Source organism: Trichosurus vulpecula, chromosome 8 (genome assembly GCF_011100635.1).
Source record: "Trichosurus vulpecula isolate mTriVul1 chromosome 8, mTriVul1.pri, whole genome shotgun sequence".
Classification (NCBI taxonomy): domain Eukaryota; kingdom Metazoa; phylum Chordata; class Mammalia; order Diprotodontia; family Phalangeridae; genus Trichosurus; species Trichosurus vulpecula.
Genome location: NC_050580.1, coordinates 121898610 through 121919496, shown reverse-complemented (window position 1 = coordinate 121919496; position 20887 = coordinate 121898610). Strand labels below are relative to the sequence as shown.

General features: G+C 39.1%; 1 long non-coding RNA gene across 1 annotated transcript; it reads left to right on the top strand.

The window, feature by feature from the left end:
* Positions 1-336: 336 nt before the first annotated feature.
* Positions 337-20684, top strand: LOC118829247. Its single transcript, XR_005008990.1, has 3 exons — positions 337-410; positions 3539-3723; positions 20375-20684. It is a non-coding gene; the product is annotated as an uncharacterized LOC118829247 (long non-coding RNA).
* Positions 20685-20887: the final 203 nt, after the last annotated feature.

The window sequence follows — 20887 nt, the reverse complement described above, 5'->3', positions numbered from 1 at the left end:
GAGTTTTGGGGTAGACAATCTCTAAGCTCCTTTTCAATGTTAAGCCCTATGAAGGTAGGCATTTATTCAATTGAACAAACATTTAACACTAAAATTGGCTTTCCTGCCTTCTCATGGCAGGGCTTTCTCAGGGTTCTTGTTCTCTCTCTATGTCTCTGTCTTCTCTTTTTGTTTCTCACTGTGTTCTTGCCTAGCATTGCAAAGCACCTTTCTGTCTTTGTCACTCCCAAGTTTCCTTATTTATAATAGTTTTTTTTGGATCGGTATATTAAAAGCATTCTACTTTATTCTTTTTTATATACGCAGGTTAACTGTTTGTCCAGGGATTATTAAAGAAGATATAAATCTTTTTAAGAAATAGAATTGATTGGAGAGGGGGAAGGAGCACCCTGAAGCCTGAGTCATGACAGGTAAGGAGACTAACCTGGCATTCCCTAACCTACCTGTTTCCGTTCTGTTTGTAACTGGATAAAACCTGCTCAAGCTTTTAGAAAATGCATGTATATGGCTCAGTCCCTTATCATTACATCTACTAGTTTGCTTACCTACCATGGACAGGACCAACATAGTTCTTCAAATCATAGATTCAGAACTAGAGAGTCTTACCCACTTATTTTATAGATGAGGAAACTGGAGCCTATAAAGATGAAGGGACTTGCCTAAGATCACACAGATAGTCGCAAAATTGAAATCTAGTTCTTTTCATAGGTACTGTGTATGACACACATATCCACAAACCCCCAGAACACTTGATGGCTTATTTCCAGGTGCTTAAAGAAGGATTTTGTCAAGATCTTGGTTGAAAAGCCTAATTGCAGAGATGAGTGAGACTCAGTACAAAATAATTCTGTGCTTCTGATACCAATCTGCTCCAAACAAAATTCATGATCTCCCCTTTATTCTCAACCATGTCATTCCCTCTAACTGGAACCCTTCCCTATTTCTTCCACTTAAAACCCTATCCATCCTTCAAGACCCCAGCTCAGAGGCTCCCACCCTTAGTCCTCCCCTTGAATCAGTTAGATATTCACCTGCCTTACCATATCTACAGTATTTTGCTTTGTGCTTATAACACTCACCAATTCTGTCTTCTATAATAGTTATTTGTCTTTACGTTTCATCTTTCCTAATAGATTGTAAGTTCCATAAAGGCAGGAACTTTGTTTTATTTATCATTTTCTCTCTATCTCCTTCCCCCAAATATCAGGTACAGTGCCTTCTTTGCAGATAGAAGGTTCTCAGTCAATGTTAATCAACTGAATTAATTGAGCACGGGAGTCATGTACATCTCAGCTTTGCCTAGGCATTTTAAAACTTTATGTTTGGGCCATTCCTTATTTTCATGATTACAAGAGCTGTTTTTTAATTAGAAGAGAATAATGCAATATTATCTTTGTTGTATTTTTTATCTGGAGTTTGTTATACCAATTGAATCAAATTGGGTCAGGATTCCGGAGCACTAAATTTTAGTCTTTTTTCTATTACTTATTCAGTAACTGTATCACCTTGGTCAAATCATTTCCTTTTTATCTGGGTCTTTATCTGCAGAAAAAGGAGGTCGGACCAAATGTTACTGAAGGTTCTTTTCAGTTTCAAAAATTTATATGTCCCAGATAATTAAATGGTTTAAGTTATACCTTTCCCAAGTGAACATTCCCCCAATGACATTTCAGTAGCAACTTTAAATGAAAATGAATTCCTAGAATTAAACTGCATAGATTTACATGAATTTTATTTGCATGCTACATTGATCCATATTAGATCTGAAAATATTGAAGCTTTTTTTTGGCTTTTTAAAAAAAATTCTTAGCACTTAGTGCAGTGACTGGCATATAGTAGGTGCTTAATAAGTGATAATTTACCGAGTAACTGAGAGGGAAAAAATAACCATAATTCCAAACCATCAAGTAGGAAAGAGGATTCAGAAACTTGACTCAGGATGAGAAATCTGAGTTTAAATTCTCATTCTGCAGATGCTAGCTAGGTTAGCTCAAGGAAGAGCCTTCTTCATCTTTCTCAGCCTCTTCTGGAAAAAGGGAAATGGTAATCCCTCACTGGGATAGATATTTGTGCATCTCTGATGAGATAATATGGGACAGGGACTCTACCGATTCCTTTGTAAATTCATGCAAGGCATAACGTTCATTTGGAGTAGTAGGAATCGATAGAATAGAAGAAACAATTGAAAAATGATGTCGCCCCTCTTCAGGAGACAGGAAGAGAACCTTAGAGAGTACTATTAGGTTTCTTGTTCATCAGGCCTCCTGCCAATAAGTAACTGATACTGCTACTCACATTAGAGGGGCTTCAGGATGATAATTTTTTAAGGATGCTGTCAAGGAGTGATAATGCTCTGGCAATTGCACATAGATTTGCATATTTATGCAAATGATGTACATCCAGATTGGTTATTTCTAGCTGCCACATAGATGTGTTCTCATGCAGGGCCAAGGTGAGGAGGGGGAGGGGTTGAGATAGTGTGCAGAGAATAGAGCAGTTAGAAAGACAGCTCATGGTCCTTAAAAATAAATACATGGATAACCGAAGATGTGTAGGGCTAAGAATAGGAAAATTACTTAAGGAGAATGAGAGAGGGAGTGGACAGTTACCTATTTGGGATGCCTTGAAGAGTGTTGGGAAGACCTAGACCAAAAGACGGCTCATTGGCCTAATTCACTGATGGCTGAAATGTTGTTGTTAGAGATGCAGTCACATCTCTAGGATTTGTCCCCTCTTAAACATAAATCTCCCTGGGTGAACTCACACTTTAAATCTTGTTAGACATTTATATTTTAGGGCAAATAAGTTGATTTGATTTTGATAAAGAGAAGAGAATGGGAAGGTACTAGGCTTGCAGTGGGGGAAGGGTCAGAAAAGTACACAAAGGAAAGGCCTCCCTAGGGAATGCTTCATATTGGTGCTAGATAAGTAACCTTAGTATTGTATGCATGTTTGAATCTCAGATTAGATCCTAAAGTCAGAAGTATCTCATAAAAGGGAGAAAAAGGCATCTCTCTCTCTCTTTTTTTGAATAGCTTCTGCCTAGATACTGAGGGCATACCTCTTACATCTGACAAAGCAAAAGACTTTTTATTTGGAAAGGAGCAGAGTTCCTGATCAGAAAAAGAAGCAGCTCAGAAGCCACTGCCTGAACCGGAAAGCCAAAGTCATCTAATGAGATGCTTCTCTCATGCTGAGAGAGCAGTGCTTAACAGAAGCAGAAATGGGAAGGCCTCCCTCCACATGGAATCAAAACTGTTCCCAGCTAAGAAATAAGCAATTTTGGAGGGGCTTTGGGACCAAGCCAGCCAGAAACCCACAGAACCAGTACTCCTCCCAGGAGACTTTTGATCAAAGTTAGATTGAAAGGTCAAAGGAACCTTCGAAACTGAGTACAGGAATAAAAAAATGAGAATAGATTGAGAATGATAGTTTGGAGGTAGATATGTAAGAAAGACATCCACTTGCATCTATGATTTAATAATTTGCACTGGCTCTCTCTGAATCTGTCTCTCTACCCCTGCCTCTTTGTATATAGTTAAAGATTTGTATGCCTTCATGTTGGGAAAGACTGTTGGATCTGGAGCTAGAGGTCTTGAATTTAAATCCTGACTCTGCTGCTGACTATGGATGTAAATCTGGGCAAGTGACTTACTCCATATGGGACTCAAGCTTTGACTATAAAATTGGACTTAGATGGCCCTAAAGGTCTCTTCTATAAAGGTATGGTGGGGACTTATCATTCTACCATTTCATTTTATATATATAAATATATATATCTATATATATATACACACACATACATACATATATGTGTGTATGTGTGTACATATATATGCATGTTTCATTTCATTATATGTATATTTCATTATATGCATAAAATAAATACGTATAACTGTGGGTCATTTTATATACATATATGTGTATATATATATATATATATATACACATAGTTGCTTAGATTTGATTATTTTAATTGAGATCCTTTCTATGTGTAAAAAGGTTTAGGGAAGCATATTAATCTATCTCAGTCAAAAAGATTTAAGTCTATGGTATGGTGGAAAGACAACTAGATTTGGAATCAAGAAGATCTGGGTTTGAAACTTACCCCCAATGCTCAACATCTTAAGGACTCCCAGTATGTCACCTAAGCTCTCTGAGCCAATTTCCATATCTCTAAAATGGGAATAATAATAATAGCACCTATCACATAGGGTTATGGTGAGAATCAAATGAGATAATAAAGTGCTCAGCGTTATTACGAATTTTGGCAAATTTTATAACTTTATTGTCATTATAATTGTAATAATTTTCAGCTGAGATTACCTAGATACCTCATAGCACATTAAAGATACTTGTTGGTAGCATACCTAAATTGCCGAAGTGACTTTCTGAGAGGTTTATGAACTACTTTGGGACCTAAATCTATACAACTCTCATCAGGAAGAGACAGTTTCATTACAGGATGGCATGACCATTCATTCAACAGGAATTTATTAAATATCTACTGTGTGTCAGATGCCTATCAGTGTGGTAGAGTGGATAGAGAGCCAATATTCCCTGTCAAGAAGTCCTAGGGTCCCCTCTGACACATACTGGCTGTGTGACCCTGGTCAAGTCATTTAAACTCTCAGTTTTCCCAAGAAACTCTCCCTCTCCCTCCCTACCTCTCTGCCTCCCTCTCCCTCTCTCTCTCTCTCTCTCTCTCTCTCTCTCTCTCTCTCTCTGGTCTGCATTAATAGAATTTCATCATCAGGTGTTTGCTACACCAATTAAATATCACTCTAGACAAAAAAATAGTGTAGGAAACACTGTGCTAGGTTGTGAGGATACACAGAAAGAATGAAATGGTTCCTGCCCTGCCCTGAAGGATCTCACATATTATCGCATGAATCAACACACACACCTGGGATTGTTTTGCTCTGTCTTTGGATCCCCAGCACCTACTGTCTGGCACATAGTAGGTACTTAGTAAATGCCTGTTGATTGCTAGGTGTAAAGTAATTTGGTGCAGTTATACTGAGACAACTCTGAACACAATCAAATCAGATTTATAGTCATAGACTATGCAAGCTGGAATGGACCTCAGACAATATTTAATTCAATTTTCTATACCAGGCCTTTTAGTGCCATCTTACAGACGAGAAAACTAAGGCCCAATTCACACATTGACCCAAATATCAGGGCCAATCTGGGCTTCTAGGTTCCCACTCCAATGTTCCCATCAGATGCTTTGCCTAGAGATTGTTAAAATTGTGAGAACTGTTGCAGAATTGATGCAATGGCTGATCGAGACAGAGTAGACAGCACATTTAGTTTGCTATAAAGCCCCCCTCTTTTCCATGACTTCTTCCTTCAGGTCTTCTTTAAGTCACCCACATCATACTCAGTACTGCTGATCAACCCCAACCAAAATGAGAGAGAATAAGAGAAATGGAATCCCTGGAGAAAACCTTAGATCTATTGTATATTTTGAACTTGTTAACTTGACCTTTGCTTCTGATAGTTCATGCTGTTGTCATCTTTCCATTTGTATCCCTCCCATCCCCACCCCATCCACTTCTCCCTCATTTCCAGCTGTTAAGTTCCCTACCTTCCTTCAAGGGTCAACTCTTTTGTCACTTTGTCAGTGATACCTTCTCTGATCGACACCTGCCCAAAAGGTGACAGCATTTTCTCATCTTCAATAAGATAGAACACTTTGTTCAATACTTCACTTGCCTTTCTGCCTGCCTTGTGTTACACTTACTTGTATATGTGTCATATTCCCCTAAGCAGAGTGTAAGTTCCCAGGAGATAAAGATCATATTGTTTTCATCCTTCTTTCCACAGCCTCTGGTGTGATGTCTTGCACCTGATCAGCATTCAGTGAATGTTACTGTTACATATGATGCCAATCTTTAAGTATTCCAAAAGTCATCATAGTAATAGGGGATTAGATTTGTTCTGCTTGGTCCCAAAGGATGAAATTAGGAGCAATGGGTGGATGTCACAGTGAGGCAAATTTAGGCTTAAGGTAAGGAAAAACTTCCTGAAGATTAGGGCTGTTCAGAAATAGAATCAGCTGCCTCTGAAACTGTTGGGTTCCTCATCTCTAGATGTTTTTTTAAGCAAAAGTGGATGACTGCTTTCAAGAGATATTGCAGAAGGAAATTTTGATTGGGTACAGGTTGAACTAGAACTCCTCTGAGACACCCAATAACTGTCCCTTTGAATCCATCATTTTCAAATCTTAGTCCTTTCCTTATCCAATTTTTCCAAACACCATAGTGGATTTCCAAAAGGCTTAAGTTCTAATTGGGGCTTCGAAGAAAAGGGCTCTCTTCCTTGTGTCCTTCCAACCCCACCTCCCAAAGAAGACCACTTGATCCACTCCATCAATCCAAAGAGACACATTAGAAAGGACACAGCCTCATCAATGAAATGGCTCAAGGAAGGTTCTGGAGCTCTGGATGTTCTGAGCTGTCAGGGAATCCATGTACTTTTCACCTACCCACATTTCTCTGCCAGGGAAGAAAGACTTCTTTAAAAGAGGTAACACCTGAACTAAGCCTTAAATGAAGCTCAGGCTTTTCAAAGGGAAAAGTAGACAGCCAATGTAAAGTCTCAGAGATGGGAGGTGGGAAGCTGAGTTCTGAAAACAGCATTTAAGACAATTTGACTGGAATGTAGACTACATGAAGGGAATTAATGTGAAATGTCTGAAAAAGTAGGCAAGAGCAAGACTGTAAATTGCTTCAAATGTCAAGCTGAGAAGTTCATATCTTATTTTAGAGCCAATAGGGATCCACTGAAGCTTCTTCATCAGGAGTATGATATGGTTAGATCCACACTTTAGGAAGAATATTTGGACAGCTGTGAAAGATGAAAGATGGACTGGAGAAGTGACTAGGAAGAGGGATTGGAGAGACAGAATAATTAAGAGTTGATTGAAATAATCTAGGAGAGAGCTGATGAGGGTGCTACTTCAAAATTCTTCCCCTATCTCAATCACTCAGAAACCCCTTTCTCTTTGAGGTTTGTACTGTTTATATCTACCACCCAATCAAAATCCTGGTAGCTGTTGTTTACAGAACACCAGGTAACTCCCTTTAGTTCCTCAATGAGTTCAGTACATGGCTCACAATTTTTCTTTCCTCCATGACTCCTGCCCTCATACTAGGAGACTTTAACATATATATTGGTGCTCCCTCAAATACCTTAACCACTCAGTTCCTCAATTTTCTCACTTTTCTACGACCTATTCCTTCACTCCACCTCAGCCATAAAAGAGACATACCTTTGATCTCGCAGTCAACCACAAATGTACCACTCCCACATTCAAGAATTTCCAAATCCCCTTATCTGATCATAATCTATTGGCTTTTCATTTTTCCACTGCTTTTCTTTATAAAACCTTACTCTTTCTCTGCACAATGATCTCCAACCCTTGACTCCTTAATTCTCTTCCTTTGCACTAGCCACTCTCTTCTCTTTCCTCATCTTGACCCCTTGCTATATCAATTCAACTCTATATTGTCCTTCTCTCTTACATCCCTAGCCCTCTAATTATTTTGACAATTATGCCCTGCCAAGTCTCAGCCTTGGATTACTCTCATCATATGTGCTGTGGAATGGAAGTGGTGAAAATAATGACTGAATCCACTACAACTTTATCTTATACAGCTTCAACTGGGCCTTCACTGCAAGGCAAGTTTTCTATACTCACCTTACCAATTCAGTATCTCAGTCTCCAAAGTGGCTCTTTCAAACCTTTTCAGACTGCCAGGAGCAATTGGGGGGCATTGAATAAAAATAAGGGCATGGTGGAAGCGTAAGAAGAAAACACAAGAAAAGTTTGAAAAACTGTTCCAACATGTTTCATCTATTGTATAACAGAGGTTAAGTTGTAGTGATTACCTTTTTTTTTTTTTTTACAAATAAACATGTGAAATGCAAGTTATAACCCATCAATGGTCAAGTTCACCTGACAGGTCTTAACAAGTAAGTGTTGGGAGGTGAGCATGTTGTACATAGCCAGCAAGTCCAGCATGTATTGGCAGGAATATGGGCATGTAATGACTTATTTACAATATGATACTATATGGTAACATGACACAATATTGTGTCATCTCAATGCAGGAGAAAACTACAAATTTACCATAAATTATCAAATTTAAGATGTGTCATTTAAAAAATCATGTAATTTTTGAAATGATGCAAATTTTAAAAAAATCTGTTAAAGGGTTAAAGAAAGTAGATTTCCAGGGCGGGGCACTGAGTAATTTTTTTGAGAAGGGGGCAGTAGACCAAATAAGTTTGTGAACCTTTACCTTAGGCTAACCCCTCTACCTGCTCAAGCAATCCCATTCCTTCCTGTCTCCTCCATCTCCTTTCCTCTGTTGTCCCTACTCTATCAGTTATTCTCAATCTCTTTCTCTCTACTGACTCATTCCCTACTTCCTGCAAATATGCTCATGTATCCCTCCTTGTGAAAATACCATCACTTGATTCTTCCATCTCTGATAATTGTCATCCTTTTTCTCTTCTGTTCTTTGTGGCTAAATTCTTCTCTCCTAGGACCCTACCTGTGTGTTTTCACTTACACAAAATCAGTTCCAATGACAACATCAACTCAAACATGAAAGATTTACTAAACAAGAAGGCAGAAGTAAGAATAACCATGACATTTACTGAATAGAATGCAAAAGCAAGAATAATCAAAACACCCATCACAATCCACTTATAAATCTACATCATATTCTTCTACTAATAGGCTGTGTTCATGAAGGAAAATGGGCACAGACTTACAGAAACCTAGCAACGAGGCATATAAATAGGCAAATCATGATGCTCAGGACAACTCATGACTCTGGACTACAGGCTTTGATGTCCTGAATAACTTCAGGTAACAGTGCACTTGATGGGTAAATATCTCTACTAGCTTCTCCACTTCTGCTTCTCACAACTCACCTGCTGGGCAAAGCCAATTCTTTGCTACATTTGGGCTGCTGAAGCAATGTTGAGCTCTTTTAGCACACAGCATGGGAAAGGTAAGTGTTATGTATTTTTTTTTAAAAACCATCCTGTGTTTAACCAACCTGCTTCTCTGAAGATGGATAGCATCTTCTCTCATAGGTCCAAATCTGTCCATACTTTTCTAAATTGACCAGCTCATCATTTATTGCACCACAGCAACCTAATTACATCTTCACAAGAGTTTGAATTACAAATTTTCTTCCCATTTCTACCCTCCCCCCCACTCCAAGATGGCATATATTCTGGTTGCCCTGTTCCCCAGTCAGCCCTCCCTTCTGTCACCCCACTCCTCTCCTATCCCCTTTTCCCTTCATTTCTTGTAGGGCAAGATAAATTTCTACACCCCATTGCCTGTGTATCTTATTTTCTAGTTGCATGCAAAAACTTTTTTTTGTTGTTTTTGAACATCATTTTTTAAAACTTTGAGTTCCAAATTCTCTCCCCTCTTCCCTTTCCACCCACCTTCCCTAAGAAGTCGAGCACTTCAACCTAGGCCACGCATGTATTATTATGTATAACCCTTCCACAATACTCATGTTGTGAAAGACTCACTATATTTTGCTTCTTCCTAACCTATCCCCCTTTATTGAATTTTCTCCCTTGACACTGTCCCCTTTCCAAAATGTTTGTTTTTGATTACCTCCACCCCCATCTGCCCTCCCCTCCATCATCCCCCCCTTTTTTATATTCTTCCCTCTTCTTTCCTGTGGGGTAAGATACCCAATTGAGTATGTATGGTATTCCCTCCTCAGGCCAGATTTGATGAGAGCAAGATTCCCTCATTCCCCCCTCACCTGCCCTCTCCCCTCCTCCCATAGAATTGCTTCTTCTTGCCACCTTTATGCAAGATAATCCACCCCATTCTATCTCTCCCTATCTCCCTCTCTCAATATATTCCTCTCTCATCCCTTAATTTGATTTTATTTCTTTCAGATATCTTCCCTTCATCTTCAACTCACCCTGTGTCCACTCTCTCTCTCTTTATATATATCTATATCTATAGATCTATATACACACATACATATATACATACATACACATTCACTTATATATGTATCTATCTATATCTATATCTATATCTATATCTATATATATACATAAACACATATATATGCATATTCCCTTCATCTACCCTAATACTGAGGTCTCATGAATCATACACATCATCTTTCCATGTAGGAATGTAAAACAAAACAGTTCAACTTTAGTAAGTCCCTTGCAATTTCTTTTTCTTGTTCTTTTTCTTGATTACCTTTTCATGCTTCTCTTGATTCTTGTGTTTGAAAGTCAAATTTTCTATTCAGCTCTGGTCTTTTCACTGAGATAGCTTGAAAGTCCTCTATTTTATTGAAAATCCATATTTTGCCTTGGAGCATGATACTCAGTTTTGCTGGGTAGGTGATTCTAGGTTTTAATCCTAGCTCCATTGACCTCCGGAATATTGTATTCCAAGTCCTTCGATTTCCTAATGTAGAAGCTGCCGGATCTTGGATTATTCTGATTGTATTTCCACAATATTCAAATTGTTTCTTTCTGGCTGCTTGCAGTATTTTCTCCTTGATCTGGAAGCTTTGGAATTTGGCAACAGTATTCCTAGGAGATTTCTTTTGGGGATCTATTTGAGGAGGTAATCGATGGATTCTTTCAATTTCTATTTTGCCCTGTGGCTCTAGAATATCAGGGCAGTTCTCCTTAATAATTTCTTGAAAGATGATATCTAGGCTCTTTTTTTGATCATGGCTTTCAGGTAGTCCAATAATTTTTAAATTATCTCTCCTGGATCTATTTTCCAGGTCAGTGGCTTTTCCAATGAGATATTTCACATTGTCTTCCATTTTTTCATTCCTTTGTTTCTGTTTTATAATGTCTTGATTTATCATCAAGTCACTAGCTTCCACTTGCTCCAATCTAATTTTTAAGGTAGTATTTTCTTCAGTGGTCTTTTGGACCTCATTTTGCATTTGGCTAATTCTGCCTTTCAAGGCATTCTTCTCCTCATTGGCTTTGTGGAGCTCTTTTGCCATTTGAGTTAGTCTGTTTTTTAAGGTGTTGTTTTCTTCAGTGTATTTTTCAGTATTTTTTTGGGTCTCCTTTAGCAAGTCATTAACTTGTTTTTTATGGTTTTTTCGCATCCTTCTCATTTCTCTTCCCAATTTTTCCTCTACTTCTCTAACTTGCTTTTCCAACTCCTTTTTGAGCTCTTCCATGGCCTGGGACCAGTTCATGTTTTCTTGGAGGCTTTTGGTGTAGGCTCTTGCACTTTGTTGACTTCTTTAGGCTGTATGTTTTGGTCTTCTTTGTCAGCAAAGAAAGAATGCAAAGTCTGAGACTGAATCTGGGTGCATTTTCACTGCCTGGCCATATTCCCAACCAACTAACTTGACCCTTGAGTTTTTCAGTGGGGTATGACTGCTTGTAGACTAAAGAGTTCTGTGTTCCATGTTTGGGGGGGATGCGCCAGCTCTGCCACACCAGCACTCCTCCTTCCCCAAGAACCCCCACCCCAGACTGGGCTTAGATCTTCAGCAGGCTGTGCACTCCTGCTCTGATCCACCACTTAATTCCTCCCACCAGGTGGGCCTGGGGCCAGAAGCAACTGCAGCTGTAGCTGCCCCACCTCCGCTGCCCCGGGGCAGTGGCCGAACCTTGAAATCCTTCCACTCCCGCAGCTTTTCCCACTAACCTTCTCTGTTGTCTTTGGTGTTTGTGGGTTGGGAAGTCTGGTAACTGCTGCAGCTTGCTGATTCAGGGTGCTAGGGCCTGCTCCGCCCGGCTCCTGGTCTGGTTGGTTCTCGCCATTCACGCTGGGCTCTGCTCTGCTCCGCTTCCAACTCCCAGCTCCCAGAGACCATCCAGGCTGTTATGGGCTGGAGCCCTGCTTCCCTCTGCTATTTTGTGGGTTCTGTAGTTCTAGAATTGGTTCAGAGCCATTTTTTATATGTTTTTGGAGGGACTCGGCAGGGAGCTCACGCTAGTCCCTTCTTTCCAGCTGCCACCTTGACTCCACACCCCCGTGTTATGTATTTTTAAAGAAAAAAATACATTGGCATTACTTTCTCTGAGTAAAAAGTAGCTCCTTTATAACTGGATTCCATCAAAACTATCTGGTCATCTCTCCATGGGCTATAAAGGCTTTCCCCCTTCTTAACCAGAAGAGAGCAGTAAAAGGCTGTTCTCACATTATAGATGGTGCTGGATGGCAATACTCCGGACAGTTCACACAGCACTAGGATTCAGTTCTCCAGACAGCTGCAAAGCCTGTCTTGATTTAGTCAGCTCTTTTAGCTGACTTAGCCTTTTTCCAGCAAACAGCTCCAAGCAAAGCATTTCACTTCCAGTTAGCATTCATCCTTAGCAAAGTAGCTGAAGAGCCTTCCTATTGGCTTCTTGATATCTTCTAATGCTGACTTCTTAAGCTTTCAATCTTCTGTTTTCTGGCTTTTACAAGGAGTATCTTTTATCTCCTTCTGTGACTTTTGTCCCAAGTCACAGTTTTCTCATGATTCGGAGAGAGAAGGGTAGGGGAGGAAAGAATGATATCTCCTAAAAGGACATCAATACAGTGTACAGGAGATGAATGATGATCTCGTAAAGTAAGCTGAAAAGATATGGGCAGATGGATTGGGAAACTAGAAGAAAACAATGTGTAGTGAAGGTAATAAGATAATAAGTCAATATTGTGATAAGAGTTTAGAGCAGGGATACTAGATGAGGAGACCATGGAAGGGTACAGTGACTACAAGTTCTAGGTAGCATGAAGAATAGGTTTTAGGGAAGTGAGAACAAAGGAGAGATGGAAAGAAAAGAGGTTCAGATCAAGGAATTTTAGACTTCCAGACTATATATTTATGTCTATATATATATATACACACACACATATATGTATGTATATATGTATACATACACATACATGCACACACATATCAATATACATGTATCAGATTGTAAAGGCAATCAGTGAAAGGGAAGATCTTCCCCAGCCATTTGAGTGGGCTTCAGGGGTGGGTGTCTCAGGGTCCTGGGGGAGTGGCTAGGACTGAAGCCAATGGAAGCCTGTGGTGGGAGGAGCTTGCTGAATGGTTGGAGCAGAGCTAAGAGGCAGTTGGAGAGGCAGTTGGTGAGAGCAGTTAAGAGCTGAAAGAGAGAGGAAGCAGTCAGCTAGCTGGAACACGGCTTGGAGACTGTGGTGGAAGCAGCGGCAACAGTGGCAGGTGCTACAAAAAGGCAGGACCCTCATGGAGACCGGAGAATGTTGAGCAGGGGCTTGAGGCCAGTGGGTGGTCTTCTTGCTGGAGGGCCCTGGCATTGGGGGGGGGCAGAGAAAGCACCATTATGGCTTGGCTTGCTGCCATAATGTTTTTCTGTGGCCTCCTGGTCACTATTGTGAGATGGGCATACTGGTTTTGGAAGGTTCTTGCTATGATGTCAAATTGGGGACACTGGTCCATGGGTGTGCTACTTTTGAGTTTCAGTAAATGCTTTAACTCCTCTGCCTTCTACTTAGAGAATTCCTTATATCCTGCGATTCTGGATCATTCAGGCATATTCAAGGTTATCTTTGAAGTCATGAATTCTGCCTTAATGATATATACATATATACAGATATGCATATATATATACACACATACACATAACACACATATACATTAGAATATGTTGTGTATATACATGCTCAGGGCAACTCATGAGATGCAGTAAGGATCTGGTGGTTATATCTGTATACATGTATGTATATATACACATACATACATACAGATATAACCACCAGATCCTTGCTGCATCTCATGAGTTGCCTTGAGCATTTATATATACAATATTCTAATGTATGTATACCTTTATACAGTCATGCACATATATACATATATGCATACACACATATACATATACATATATACCTGAAACTAGTAAATGTGAAAAGATGAGAGGTTGTTGAATGATTGTAAGAGATGGCTTAGAAATAATAATCATGATAATAATAATTACATTAAAATAATCACTGATGTTTGTATAGTGCTTTAAAGTTTGTAAAGAACGTTACAAATATTATCTCATTTTATCCTTACAACAACCCTGGGAAATAGATACTATTATTATCCACATTTTACAGATAAGGAAACTGAGTCAGAGGTTAAGTGACTTGCTAAGGGTCACACAACTAGTATGTGTCTGAGTTTGGATTTGAAGTCATTATTAAGGACTATGCCTATGCTACCACTGGGTCAAATTTGTCAGGGTGCATGAAATGAGGTATGCCCAATGGAGAGGATTACCGAGAAAGCAATGTCTTCTGGGAAAAGCTTACATTATATGAATGTAAGAAGATGGAAAGAGTGTGAGATGAAGATGTCTAAGATCAAGAAAGTTGTTTTGGTTAGAACATATTTTTAGAGGGCACAGTGGAAGGAGAGGGCAGGGCAGATCAGCATAGGGACTTGAGAGATTAGCGCTAAGGTAAAGGGGGGTGATAAGGTGGGTTGTGCTAGGAGAACAATTTCACTCAAGCAGATGGTAACTCTGAATCACAGAGGTTTTAGAGGAGGAGGTGAGAGTTTGATGGCCATGGAATAGAGGAAGTTGTGTCATTTGACTGGAACTGCCACCCTCATCAGTGCTGAGATGTGGGTGACAATCTTTTGTTCTATCTCAAATATGACATAAAAAGAAAGATTGGATCAGACTTCTTAGATGGTAAATACTTAGTAAGCCTGTCCCCAGAATCTTAACTCAGCTCACATTCCACTCCAATTCCTTTGTCTTATCCCGAGATAATGCCTACTCAACGATATACTGCATTTGGAGTGCACGTTTGGTTTCTAGTTGGGTCTGGTGTTAGAGGTCCTTCTTTTGGATATGGTCCTGGTGGTAAAAAGCCACTTTGCTGAGGATACTTAAGTTCCCACTGTGAGCTTCAGTTTAAACATTTATAAAATAGAGAAATAATACTTAGGCTGCCTTGTGTTGTTGGGACAGCTGGGTCACATAGTGAATAGAGTGTTGGACTTGGAGTCAGGAAGACCAGAGTTTCAACTCTGCCTGAGATATTAACTGGCTTTGTAAGTCCAAGCAAGTCATTTAACCTCCTTCATTAGCAGTTTCCCCATCTGTAAAATAGGGATGGTAATAGTACTTACCTCACATGGTGTTGTAACAATCAAAATAATTTTGCATACAGATAGGACTTTGTGAATCTTAAAGTTCTATATAAACATGAGTTATTACTATATATGATATTTATGCACAAATATTTGTATATTATTGCTTTTTGTTGTTCAATCATTTTTTCAGTTGTGACACACTCTTTGTGATCCCATTTGGGGTTTTCTTGGCAGAGATACTGGAGTGGTTTGCCATTTCCTTCTCCAGCTCATTTTACAGATGAGGAAACTGAGGCAAATAGGGTTAAGTGACTTGCCCAGGATCACACAGCTAATTGGTGTCTGAGGCCAGATTTGAACTGAGGAAGATGAGTCTTTCTGACACTGCACCATCTAGGTGCCCACATTATTATTACTTACTTCACAGCATTGTTAAGAGGTTCGAATATGGCTATATAGCAAGTGCTTTGTAAACTAGAATAAGTTCAATAAATTTAAGTCATTATTATTGTTGTCATCACCAATAATACATCTACCTTGACACATTCAATCATAATTCTGCCAAGCAAATTACAAGAGAGGTTACAAACTGCAAGATCATGTGTATCTCCATGATTCCTGTGCCTAGAGTCCCTTCAACCTCATCTTCTCTCTCTCTTTCTCTCTCTCTCTCCGTCTCTCTCCCTCTCTCTCCCTCTCCCTCTCCCTCTCCCTCTCCCTCTCTCTCTCTCTCTCTCTCTCTCTCTCTCTCTGTCTCTCTCTCTCTGTCTCTCTCCCCACCTCTTTCTCTGACTCAGGGCTCTTAGTAAGTTTGTGTCCCCAGTCAATGATGGTTTGAAGCTATTTTTGTGAATAGAGGCAGAGCTGTTATGGAATCACTGCCTGCCTCTCCCTTCCCCCTACGTTATCTGCTGCCTCTGGTTGCCCCCATAAGCTCTATCCTGTCTACTCATCAGGCTGATCAGAGTGCTATTACTGAGTCTTGAATGATCAAATTGACCCTTGTAGATGGTCTATAGTTAATGGGTCTGACCATAAGTTACTAGCAGAATGGTTCTGTAAGTGGTTCTGTCACTGCTTTTAGACAAAGCATGAGACAAGCTACTCTACAATTACAAATATGCTGGCTAGTACACACAGAGAAGACATTAATTGGATGCTGAGGACTCTCCTGCAGAAAAAAAAGCCCTGCAGCTCCTAATAATGCAGTATTCTAATTTTCTACCAGATCACCTAGAGCTCAGTGATGCTTTCCTTTCACTGACACTGTGTATTTAGAGTCCCATGTGAACTCGTTTTTTCAGTCTTAGGTTACATTTTCCTGTATTAATTAAGAGAAACCTTTAAGCTGGCTGACACTGTCTTTCTGCCCATCGATGGATGACCTTTGGTCTATATCAGACGCTGCAGCCACTCTCTTAGCTCATCTCCTAGTAAGTAATATTTACATTTCTTCTTTCTTCAGTCTCCCCACCTCCACCTTTAAAACCCTTCTTTGGAACAGCAGACTTTGCCTCCCACTCCAGACATTTTTCTGTGCTAATCTTAATTGGGAAAAAATCACTACAAATTGAATTTCTTTTCAGCACCTCCTACACATATCTATTAACTCCAGTATGTTAACAAATACAAAAATATTCACGTAATTTTTTTCCTCCATTTAGAGAACATTGCTTCTTGTTCCGGGTTCCTTTGTTTAATGCCAATAGGTAGAAATTATCTCTATGTTTTATAATATTTTATAGTAATCTTGCATGTTGCATTGACAGATGACAGGCAGCAGAAGGAATTGAAAGGGCACCAGACTAGAATTCAGAGTGCATGGGTTTTAGTAACAAGTCTACCATTCTGTAGCTGTGTAAATTTGAGGGCCTCGGTTTCCTCACTGTTAAAATAATCCTACGGTGGTTGTTGTGATGAACAAATGAGAGAATGTATGAGAAAGCATTGCGTAAATTTCAAAGTGTTATAAAAAAGTAAAGTATAATTATTGTTATTCTGGAAAGGACCTCCTCTTCTGCCATTGAGTCTTCTAAATCCTTCTGACATTAATTCATTCATTAATCATTTATTGTGCACATTACTTGTACAAGATATTGTGCTAGGCTTGTTGGGGAATGCAAAGATGAATAAGACATGGTCCCTGTCTTTAAGTAGACACAAGCCATATATACAAGTAACTGAATATAAAAGAACTACAAGAGTACTATAAATAGGATGTGATTAGAATTTAGAAGAACTTTTGGCTAGGTAGAGGGAAATTAGGGAATGAAGGAATGGAAGTTTATCAGAGAAAGCTTCATAAGGAAGTTCTAATAAGACTTGATAGGTAGAGATAGGGGGGGCAGCTAGGTGGCACAGTGAATAAAGCACCGGCCCTGGAGTCAGGAGGACCTAAGTTCAAATCCTGCCTCAGATACCTGACACACTTACTAGCTGTGTGACCTTGGGTAAGTCACTTAACCCCAATTGCCCTGCCTTCCCCCCTCCAAATTCCCCCCCAAAAAAAGCTTAAAAAAAGAAATGGGGGGAGTGGAAGGGGAAGGGAGTGAATAATATACACTGTGACTTTGTACTGAGTTCTTTGGTGAGGCCATATAGAGTAGTGGAAAGATCACGGCATTTGGAATCAGAAGATGTGGGATTTAATCTTAGTTTTTCCATGTGTAGCCAAGCCTTATCTGAACTGTGGATCTTGTCTACAACAGAGTCTATCATAAGACATAGGTCAACCTGAAAAGCAGTTTTTGTTAGTGTGTCCAGAGATCTGCATTTGATCCCATGTTCTGTTGTGATTAATGGCTTGGATAGAGGCATAGATGGTATGCTTATCAAATTTTGTAGATGACCCAAAGCTGGGAGGGATGGTTAAGATTCATAAAGTTTAAAGGCTAGAATAATGAGACAAATATAATAAGGTGACATTTAATAGAGATAAATGCTGACACATAGGTTTTTAAAAGTGCTAGGGTTTTTAAAAAGTCAGTTGCACAAATTATAGGTGGGGAAAATAGGGCTAGACAGTAGTTTACACAAAGGAGCATGTATTTAGAACTAGGAGGGATGGCCTATCAGGGCTTCTTAAACTTTTTCCACTAGAGACCCCATTTTGCATTTTAGTAGCATTTGTGGGCATTGAGTGGTGTGACTGCACGCACAGTGCAAAGTTCAGAACCAAGGCTACAGTGAATTTGCAAGATGCAACATGGGCAAGTGCTACCAGAAACACCTCAGATCTATTACGCATTTGATTTTTAATTAATTTTTGGTTGTTGCACATTCAGAAACTTTTTACTGTTGCCAAATTGGATCTTGACCCGCAGCTTAAGAACCTCTGGCCTAAATTGCCTCTGAGATCCAATCTTATTTTATTTTATTTCTTTCGTTTTGTATGAGACAACTGAGTTGCTAAGAGGTTAAGTCACTTGTCCAAGGTCACAAAGGTAGTAGCTATGGTGGGATTTGAACCTGGATCTCCTGACTCCAAATCTAGTGTTCTTTCCACTGTACTATGCTCTTTAATAAATGATTATAGAAGTACATCGAACTATACAGAAACACCAGAATGGGGAAAAAATAATTGATATGATGACTTTGACTACTGGTAATTGTGAATGACTGCATTTGGTGAGAATTTTTCTTTAAGATTCCATTCAGTTCACTTATAGCCATCTTGAAGAATATCAGAGGAAGAGGATAAACTAGACTGTTGGGCATGGTCTCCTCTGTTCCCAAAGTAAAAGCCACTTGTGGTTCTGATGCCTTCTAACCGAATAGAATATCTAATAGTGGGTTATAGCTCAAGAGTGTTTTTCATGTTACAAAATACTTTTCTCACAACAACCTTGTGAGATAGGTGGTGAAAATATCATTAACTATTTCATGGATGAAGAAAAAGATTCAGAAAGGCTGAGGCACTTCCCCAAGATCACATAGGTGGCAACAGGTTAAAACCAGTTCATCTGAAAAGGATTCTGCGGACGTACTTTAGGTTTTTTTTTGGAGGCGTTAATTTTACTGCAGACTCACCATGGGCCAACAGTGTGAGATGGCAGCCAAGGGAATGAATTCAATCATTAAGGGAAGGCAAGCTTCTAGGACATAATAATCTCACTCTTTCTTGCTTAGATAACACCTCAACCATTGTGTTTAATGCTGTGCATCACATTTTTGTGGAAGGACGTTGAAAAGCTGGGCCTTGAGTTTAGGTCATATAAAGATCAGACAAAGGCATTGGAAACAGTTTACCTGAATACCTGAAGACTCAGAGTGGGGAGAGAGTTATCTAATCATCTTTCCCTTGAAGAGTATATTTAGCTTCAGAAGTCAAAAATAGGAATGATTGGCAAAAGTAGCAAGGAGTCATTTTTAGGTTTAAAGGAAGAAAAAAATTGCCCAACAATTACCTGAAACATTCATTAATCTCATCTGCAATTGATAGTCTACCACAAGACACATGTCACCTTGGAAATGAAATCCCATGATCCTATGGTTATAGGAGAAAAAAAAATGATTGAAAGCTAGATTCAATTATTTGAAAGCTATTTCACAGTAGATTGGACTGTCTTAGGCTTCAGAAAGCAGTGGTTTTTCCCTGACTGAAGGGCTTCAAGCAATGACTGAATGTCCACTCGTTGGGTATGCTGCAGAGGGCTTTCTTTTACTGGCATTGGCATAGTTTGCAAATTGGCACCGAAGACCATCCCAATTCTGAAATTCTATGATTCTGTGATATAGGTATAAAATATATGATATAGAAAGTATATATTATACATTTATACATGTGTGTATATTTTATAATGTATACTTTATACCTACATATACAAATATAAAATATATGATATAGAAAGTATATATTATGCATTTATACATGTGTGTATATTTTATAATATATACTTTATACCTATATCACAGAATCATAGAATTTCAGAGTTGGTATGGATGTGAGTATATGTATATATACATATGCATATACATATATACTATACATATGTATAGTATATATATATGTATACATATGTATATATACAGAGAGAGAGAGAGAGAGAGAGAGAGAGAGAGAGAGAGAGAGAGAGAGAGAGAGAGAGAGAGAATGAGAGAGAATGTGTATTATATGTTTTGGGCAGGTGCTACAGACAGATAGTGAATCTCAAGCCTGTAAGAGGACAGCAGGCTGAATAAAATTTGGGAATATATGCTTGATTCAATGATTTCATACTGCTCACTGCTATAAAATTCTCTCTCTTTTTATTTTATCTTAGATCAATAAGCAAGGATTTATTGAGTCCCCACAATGGCCTTAGCACTGGTTTTAAAGCTGTTGTGACCAGTGTAAGAAACATCTATGACATGGACCTAGTGCTCATGGTGCTTGCAGTCTCACTGAAGAGAAAAGTCACTCTTTGTTTCCTCATCTGTAAAGTAAGGGAGTTGGTACCTCCAAAATCTCTTGCATCGTGAAATCTTCTGATCCTATGGTTACAGGAGAAGAAAAAAATTATTGAAAGAGCATGAGTTGTCATCACTCAGTACATATTCTATGAAATCTTGATAGATTGAATGAAGGGTTCGTTGAAGAGGGATTAATCTTTTGGGGTTTAGAGTCAGAAAGCACAGGTTTGAGTCTTAGTTCTCCCTTTGCTCTTGGTGTGATACTGGGTAAATCTGTTAGGTTCCCTCATCTCAGCTCCCTAATTTGTAAAATTAGGGATTTAGAAGAGAGGACCTCTAAGGTCCCTTCCATGTCTCTAAATATGTGATTCTATGAACATTAT